Raw genomic sequence first — 9,792 nt, forward strand, 5'->3', positions numbered from 1 at the left:
ATACCATCTATTTGGAAATATAGTCAGAGGAGAAAAAAGAAAAATCAAAAGGAATGAAGACCACCTATAAGATAGAAAATTAACTTAAAAGTCCAAATGTAAGAATTATTAGTGTTCAAAAGAGAACTGAGCAAGAGCAACAGGTAGAAAGCTTATTCGGAGAAATTACAACAGAAAATTATACATCTGGGTACACGAAGGTCTGAGAACACCAAATTGAGTTAACCCAAATAAGATTACCACACGGCATAGATTAATGGAACTCTCAATGTCAAGGACAAAGAGATGATCTTAAAAGTAGAAAGATAAAGGAGGAAAATAACATATAATGGAGCTCCAATTCATCTAGGAACAGTCTCTTCAACAGAAACTGTACAGGTGAGGAGAAAGTGGAATGACATTTTCAAAGTGCTCAAAGAAAAAAACTACTATCCAAGAGTACTGTACTAAGAAGATTATTTTTCAGATATGAAGGAGAAATAAATCTTTTCCAGACAAGAAAAGCTGAAAGAATTTAACACTACCAGACCTGTCTTCCAAAAGAAGTTCTTGAATCTAAAAGAAAAAAAAAAAAACTAATATCCAAAAAACAAAGAAAAGAAAAAAGTTTTCAAGGTAAAACACCCATTGGTAAAATTAAGTACATGAACAAACCCAGAATACTCTATTTTTGCAATTGTGGTGTGCATTCCATTCAGAACTCTAAGCTCAAAAGACAAATCTATCAAAAACAATAATAGCTCCAGACACCTGTTAAGAGATAGGTAATATAAAAATGGGTAATTTGAGATATAGAAAAGTCAAAATGAGGGAAATGGAGTTAAAGTGTATAATTTTTTTCTTTGTTGCCTTTGTTTCATTTATTTTATTTGTGATTTAAGAAAAATTGCCACCTTTTAAAATAACTTATTTTTTTGTAAGCCTCATAGTAACCACAGCACAAAAAAACTATAATTGAGTCATGAAAAATAAAAAGTGACAAGTTAAAACATACTATGTGATATGGTTTGGCTGTGTCCCCACCCAAATCTCATCTTGAATTGGAGGTCCCATAATTCCCACATGTTGTGGAAAGAACCTGGTGGGAGATAATTAAATCATGGTGGCAGTTTCCCCCATACCGTTCTCGTGGTAGTGAATAAGTCTCACAAGATCTGATGGTTTTATGAGGGGTCTCCCCTTTTGCTTGGGTCTCATTCTCTCTTGCCTGCTGCCATGTAAAATGTGCCTTTTGCCTTCCCCCATGATTGTGAGGCCTCCCCAGCCACGTGGAACTGTGAGTCCATTAAACCTCTCTTTCTTTATAAATTCCCCAGTCCTGGGTATGTCTATATTAGCAGCGTGAGAACAAACTAATACAGTACCAGAGGAAAACCACTTAACAACAAAGGAAGACAGTACGAAAGGAAGCAAGAAAGAAAAGAGTCACAAAACAACTAGAAAACAGGCAATAAGATGGCAGCAGTAAGTACTTCCTCATCAATAATAACACTGAGTATAAACGATCTTGATTCTCCAATTAAAAGACAAAAAGCGGCCGAATGGATACATAAACAAGACTCAACAATATTCAACATACCTACTTCACCCATAAAGACACATACAGAATGAAAATAAAGAGGTGGAAAAAGGTATTCCATGGAATTGAATACTAAAAAAAAAAAAAAAAAAAAAAAAATAGAGTACTGATACTTACATCAGACAAAATCAACAACAAATCTAAGATTGCAAAGAGACAAAGAAGGTCAACATACAACCATAAATGAGTCAATTCAGCAACAAGATACAACAATTATATATATATATATATATATATGCACCCAACATTGGAGCTCGCAAGTATATAAACCAAATGTTAGTAAATCTAAAGAGAGAGATGGACTGCAGTACAATAATAGTAAGGGACTTTATACCCCACTCTCAGTAATGGACAGATCATCCAGACAGAAAATCAACAACAACAAAACAGCAGAGTTAAACTACACACTAGATCTGATAGGCCTAACTGACATTTACAGAACATTTCACCCAGCTGCTACAGAATACACATACTTTCCATCTGTACATAAAACATCCTCCAGAATAAACCATGTCTTAGGCATGGTCTTTATAAAACAAAACTGAACAAATTCAAAAAATTGGAAATCATTTCAAGTATCTTTGCTAAACACAATGGAATAAAAGTAGAAAACAATAACAAGAAGAAATATGAAAAATTATCAAACACACAGAAATTAAAAACATGCTTTTGAATGACTGATAAACTATGAAGAAATTAGGAAGAAAATTTTAATATGTCTTGAAACAAATAAAAATGGAAATACAACATACCAAAATCTATGAGATACGGCAAAAGCAGTACTAAGAGTGATGTTTATAGCAATAAACACCTATATCAAAAAAGTGGAAAAATTCAAATAAACAACCTTACGATGCACACAATGGAACTAAAAAAGCAAGAACAAATGGAAACAAAAGTTTGTCAAAGGAAAGAAATAACAATCAGAGCAGAAATAAATGGACACTAAAACAAAATCAATGAAACAGTAAGTTGGGTTTTTTAAAGATAAACAGAATCAACGAACCTTTAGCACGACTAATAAAAAAGAGAAAAGACATCAATAAATAAAATCAGAAGGAAAAAAGGAGACATAATAACTGAGACCTCAGAAATAAAAAGAATCATCAGATGCTGTCGTGAACAACTATATGCCAACAAATTGGAAAACTTAGAAAAAAATGGATAAATTTCTGGACACATACAACCTACCAAGATTGAACCATGAAGAAATAGAAAACCTCAATAAACCAATAATCAGTCACAAGATTGAAGCCATAATAAAAAGTCTTTCAACAGAGAAAAGCCCATGACCTGATGTCTTCACTGCTGGATTCTACCAAACATTTAAACGAGAACAAATACCAATCCTACTCAAACTGTTCAAAAAAATAAAGAGGAAGGAATACTTCCAAACTGATTGTAGAAGGCTAGCATTACCCTGAAACCAAAACCAGACAAGGATACAACAAAAAAGAAAACTACAGGCCAATATCACTGATGAACATAATGCAAAAATCCTCAAAAAAATACTAGCAAACCGAATTTGACAACACATTAAAAAGATCATTCAACATGATCAAGTGGGATTCATCCCAGGGATGTAAGAATGATTCAACATACACTAATCAATAAACAGGCTACATCACATTAATAGAACCAAGAACAAAAACCACATGATTATGTCAATTGATATTGAAAAAGCACTTGATAAAATTCAACATCCTTTTATGATAAACACTCTCATCAAAATGGCTGTAGAAGGAACATACCTCAAAATAATATAGGTCATGTATGACAAACTCATAGCTAACATTGCAATAAATGGGAAAAAATATTGAAGACTGTTTCTCTAAAGACTAAAACAAGACAAGGATGACAACTTTTAATACTTTTATTCAACATAACACTGAAAGTCCTGGCCAAAGTAAATAGGCAAGAAAAAGAAATAAAGGGCATTCAGAATGGAAAGAAAGAAGTAAAATTAGCCTTATTAGAAAATGATATGATTTTATACCTAGAAAAAACCTAGACTTCACCAACAGCCTGTTAGAACTGATAAATTCAGTAAAGTTGCAGGATACCAAATCAACATACAAAAATCAGTAGCATTTATATATGCCAACAGTGAACAATCTGAAAAAGAAATCAAGAAAGAAATCCCATTTACGATGGCTACAAAAAATGTGAAATACCTAGGAATCAATCTAACCAGAGAAGTGGAAGATCTATACAAGAAAAACTATAAAACTCTAATGAAAAAAAATTGAAGAGAACACAAAAACATGGAAAGATATTCCATGAACTGGAATAATTATGAACTGGAAGAATTAATATTGTTAAAATGACAGCACTGTCCAAAATAATTTACAGATTCAATGCAATCTCTATCAAAATGCCAATGACATTCTTCACAGAAATAGAAAAAAAAATCCTCAAATGTACATGGAACCACACAAAAAAACCAAATAGCCAGAGTAATTCTGAGCAAAAAGAAAAAAGCTGGAGACATCACAGGTACTTCAAAATTTACTGCAAAACAGAATGGTACTGGCATAAAAATAGACACATAGACCAATGGAACAGAATAGAGAACACCAATATAAATCCATGCATTTATAGCAAATCATTTTCTTTTCTTTTCTTTTTTTTTTTTTTGAGACAGAGTCTCGCACTGTTGCCCAGGCTGGAGTGCAGTGGCACGATCTCGGCTCACTGCAAGCTCCGCCTCCCAGGTTCATGCCATTCTCCTGCCTCAGCCTCCCCAGTAGCTGGGACTACAGGCGCCCGCCACCACGCCCGGCTCATTTTTTGTATTTTTTAGCAGAGACGGGTTTCACCGTGTTAGCCAGGATGGTCTCTATCTCCTGACCTCTTGATCCGCCCACCTCGGCCTACCAAAGTGCTGGGATTACAGGCGTGAACCACTGCGCCCGGCCATAGCCAACTCATTTTCAACAAATATACCAAGAACATACAATGAAGGAAAGGACAGTCTTTTTAATAAACAGTGTTGGGAAAACTGTATAACTCAACACGGAAGAAGGAAACTAGATCACTGTCTCTCACCACACTCAAAAATCAATTCAAAATAAATTAAAGCCTTAAATCTAAGACATGAAACTACTAGAAGAAAACATTGGGTAAGTGTTTCAGGACGTTGATCTGGGCAACATTTTTTTTGTATAAAACCCAAAAAGTGCAGACAACATAAGAGAAAATAGACAAATGGGATTACATGGAGCTAAAAAGCTTCTGTACAGTAAGAGAAACAATTATCAAAATGAAAAGACAACCTACAGAATGGGAGAAAATATTTGCAAACTATCTAAAAATAAATTTAATAACCAGAATATAGAAGAAGCTTAAACAACTCGATAGCAGAAAAAAAATACAATCTGATTTAAAAATCAGCAAGAGATCTGAATAGACATTTCTTGAAAAAAGACAAATGGCCAACAGATTATAAAAATAATGTTCAACATCACTAATCATCAGAGAAATGCTAATTAAAACCACAATGAGATATCAACTCATCCCAATTAAAATGCCTTGTATCAAAAACACAGGTAACAACAGAGGCTGGCAAAGATGTGAAGAAAAGGGAGCGCTTGTACCCTGTGGGTGGGAATGTAAATTTATACAGCCACTGTGGAGAACAGTATGGGGGTTCCTCAAAAAACTACAAATAGAACTACCATATGATCCAGAAAATCCACTGCTGGGTATATACCCAAAAGAAAGGAAATCAATATATTGAAGAGATATCTGCACTCTCATATTTATTACAGCACTCTTCACAGTAGTCAAAATAGGTAATCAACCTAAATGCCTATCAAAAAAGTTATATATATATATACACACATATATTCAAACACAATGAAATATTATTTATCCATAAAAAAGATGAATTCCTGTCATTTGCAATAACATGGATGGAACTGGAGATCATTATGTTAAGGGAAATAAGCCAAACACAGAAAAATGATTATCACATTACTTACTCGTATGTGGGAGATAAAAAGTGTATCTCATGAAGATAGACAGTAAATTGGTGGTAACCAGAGGCCAGGAAGGGTAGAAAAAGAAGGGGGGATGAAGAGGAAGAAAATAATATAAATGTTTTTATTACCACTGAACTGTAAAGATGGTAAAATTTGTATGTATATTTTAACTCAAAAAATATTAAAACAATGTTAAATATTACTTTTTTATTTATTCGACAAATTCTGCAAGATTTTTCTCATTTGCCTGACTTTTAAATGCTATTTTAAGCTGGAATCATGGCATAGAAAAAGTCTCTATCCTCATTAACATTACATTCTTATCTAATTAGATGAAGTAAAACTGTGGAAACAGCCTTAATTTCCTATAGGGTAGAAATGATTAGGTACATTATATGCATGTGATGAAATGCTAAGTAACTATTAAACATAGTTTACCTACATATATTAACTTGGAAAGTTCACCAAGATTTACTGTGAAGGATCTGTATTGCTCTCCAGTGTGTAGCATATGGCTCCCCAAAAGACAGTAACTGGCATACAAATGAATAATTTATAATGTTAATATTTCTCCAATTATCTTTGGGTAATTAGAATATAGTAATTTATTTTCTTAGTTATATGTTCCATATTTTCAGATTGTTTACCATTACTGTGTATTATGTCTACAGCTAATAAATATGTTAGTAAATGTTGACAATGTCACTTAATAATATTAGATACTATTACTAGTATTTTAATAACTATGACTTATTTTTAGGTATAAATAAAAAGCCTAATATTAACATGGAAAAGCAATAATTTTGGAGATAATGAATTGGAGAGAACTTCACTGAAGCATATAAGCCCTTTTTTTCTAGGCCTTCTTTCTTTGTGGGCTTACCAAGAATCATCCTTCAAAGATAAACGGGTGTGTGTGTGTGTGTGTGTGAATATTTGTTCATATTCTCCCAGTTAAAGGATTTTGTTCTACATAAAAAAGAAAATTTCAAAATATTTTCATTTTTCACATGGAACTGTTTTTAACCCTTTATTTTAAAAGGATAGAAAAAGAAAAGAATAAAAATTTCTACCATCTCACATAGGATCAACTACACAATTTATTATAGTTTGACACATAAAATTTGGAGAAAATACAGACTTCAATATGATAGGGACAATGAGAACACTGCAATAATAATCTTAATTTCAATAATTGCTAACATGAATTAAGATCTTAATATATTCTAGGACTCATGCTTTATACATAACATGCATTATTATCTCATTAATCCTTCAAGAAATGTTTTATGTAAAAACAACTATGTTCCCCCATTCCACAGATTTATAAAAAGGGTACAGTGGTTTCACCCATAGCTAGTGAGTAGAAGAACCCATGTACAAATAAAAGTCTGTCATGCTCCAAAGCCAATTATTGTAATCTCTGCTTTTTTGCACATATGAGGTATTTCAGAGTTCAAATTTTTGAGGTTGTTAATCTTTGTTAAAAAATGATAAGACTCTTCAGACAAGAAAGGGCATATGTCTCCCCTCCTGCCTATTTACCTAAAGATGTTTTCCCCTACCTTTCCTGGCCTCTGGTTACCACCAGTTCACCCTCTTTCTTCCTGAGACCTATTTTTAGCGCCCACGTACAAGTGAGAACATGTGATATTCGTTTTTCTGTGTTTGGCTTATTTCCCTTAACATAATGGTCTCCAGTTCCACCTACGTTATAGAAGACTGTCACTATACATCCTGCCCACTTGAGTAGGTTCAGTATCTAGAAGACTTATCAGCACTAGGTCCAAGTATATGCAGAGCTGGTATCCAGCACAAGGAAAAAGAGGAGGCAAGACCTAGTAGAAGAAATAGGGAGCAGGCAATCCTCTTGAACAAGGAGTCAAGGAGCCTAGTCACAGGCTCGAGGAAAGCAGGTAACATTTATTGTTATTTATTTATTCTCCCAGTTGTTGTTTAAAAGAATTTGTGGAATATAATATGTAGGTAGATATACACACATACATATTAATGCACACTGTGTAAATTGCTCTCTAGCATTGTTACTTAACCTCTATACATGTCCACCTTCTTATCTGTTAAATGGCAAAGATAAACTATCTTAAAGTTGTATCATGTATATTGTAAGAGATAATTAATTCAACATGCTTAAATGGTACCCAGTATTATATATGTACTTGATATTTGAAGAAACTTCTTCAGTCCCAGAAACATTCATATCTATGGGTATTTAGTCTTTTGCACTAATGAAGCTAAAAATTTGATTAAAAATATAAAATAGTAGAAGATTTTTTTTGAACAATGGTGCAAACAAGTCATTTATCTTTCTATGTTGGATTGCTATGGTTGTGATAATTAAATTATTTAGTTGTACTACACAATCTTAAAAAATGCAAACAACAGTGACTCAAACTTAGTTAACATAAGAATCTACCACAAACTTCGTTCAACTGATAAGGTCTTAGGGAGGGTGCAGAAGTCTTCATTTTGAGATGCAATAGCACAAAGTCTTATTCTCTTATAATGAACTACAGAACAGTGAATAAATGTAATTGTTCTACTTGAACTGATGCTTTCTCTCTTTTGTTAAATAGCTTGGAGCTAATAAAATGACATTTCTTCACATTCTATAATTCAGTGCTTTCAGGAATTTAGATAGATCTTGACAAATAGTATTAATTAGTGAAGTTTTACTATTGGTTCATATTCTGTGCTATTACCTTCAATATTTAAAAACTAACTTTGAGGGGTTTGAACTATACTTGCAGTTTAAATAGTAGAATTGCTTTATATGGTTTGAACTATACTTGTAGTTTAAATAGTAGAATTGTTTTATATAACTGATGTGTTAGTAATTTTAAAAGGTCATATTTGGCCGGACACAGTGGTTCACGCCTGTAATCCCAGCACTTTGGGAGGCCGAGGCGGCCGGATCACAATGTCAGGAGTTCAAGACCAGCCTGGCCAAGATGGTAAAACCCCGTCTCTACTAAAAATACAAAAAAATTAGCCAGGCGTGGTGGCGGGCGCTTGTAATCCCAGCTACTCAGGAGGCTGAGGCAGAGAACTGCTTGAACCCGGGAGGTGGAGGTTACAGTGAGACCGAAATATCATATTCGGTCTTTCGGCCGCGCTTGTGAGCAGGACCCGTCGCCATGGGCCTCATGGTCTGTGGACAGCCGAAGGGCGCCGGGTCTGCGTTTCGCGCGCAGGTGAAGCACCGTCAGGGCACAGCGCGCCTGCGCGCTGTGGACTTCCCCCAGCGGCTACAAGAGCACCGTGAAGGGCGCTGTCCACTACCTGGGCTGCGGCGCGCCCCTCGCCAAGGTGGTCTTCGGGGATGCGTACCGGTTTAAGAAGTGGACGTAGCTGTTCATTGCCGCTGAGGGTATTCACATGGGTCAGTTTGTGTATTGCGGCAAGAAGGTCCAGCTCAACATTGGCAGTGTTCTTTCTGTGGACACCATGCCTGAGGGTACGACCGTGTGCTGCTGGAAGGAGAAGCCTGAAGACCGTGGCAAGCTGCCTCGGGCATCAGGGAACGGTGCCACCGTTATCTCCCACAACCCTGAGACTCAGAAGACCCATGAAGCTGCCCTCTGGCGCCAAAAAGGTTATTTCCTCAGCCAACAGAGCTGTGGGTGGTGTAGTGGCCAGAGGTGGCCGAAATGACAAAGCCATCTTGAAGGCTGGCCAGGCCCACCACAAATGTAAGGCAAAGAGGAACTGCTGGCCACGAGTACGGGGTGTGGCCATGAAACTTGTGGAGCATCCTTTCGGAGGTGGCAACCACCAGCACATCGGCAAGCCCTCCACCATCCGCAAGCCCTCCACCATCCGCAGAGATGCCTCCGCTGACCGCAAAGTGGGTCTCATTGCTGTCCGCCAGACTGGACGTCTCCGGGGAGCCAAAACTGTGCAGGAGAAAGAGAACTAGTGATGAGGGGCTCAGTAAAGTTTGTCCTTCTGCCACCAAAAAATAAATAAATAAATACAAATAAAAGATAATATTCATTCCTAACTCTCTTAAATGTTTTTCCACAGTTGAAACAGATGTAGTATGAGTTTTTTGTTATATAAATATAGGATTATTGTAAAAGAGTTGAGTGGTACATAAAAGGGTAAAGAAGAGATTATATATCACCTAAATCCCACCAGCCTGAGATAAAAAACATTAGTCATTTAGTAACCATATGTTCGTGCATTTCTCTATCAATATAAATCTACACG

General features: G+C 35.6%; 1 pseudogene; it reads left to right on the forward strand.

Annotated features, from left to right (window-relative positions):
* Positions 1-8,717: 8,717 nt before the first annotated feature.
* On the forward strand, positions 8,718-9,505 carry LOC101134438 (large ribosomal subunit protein uL2-like; annotated as a pseudogene).
* Positions 9,506-9,792: the final 287 nt, after the last annotated feature.

This window comes from Gorilla gorilla, chromosome 2, assembly GCF_029281585.2.
Source record: "Gorilla gorilla gorilla isolate KB3781 chromosome 2, NHGRI_mGorGor1-v2.1_pri, whole genome shotgun sequence".
In the NCBI taxonomy this organism is placed as follows: Eukaryota; Metazoa; Chordata; class Mammalia; order Primates; family Hominidae; genus Gorilla; species Gorilla gorilla.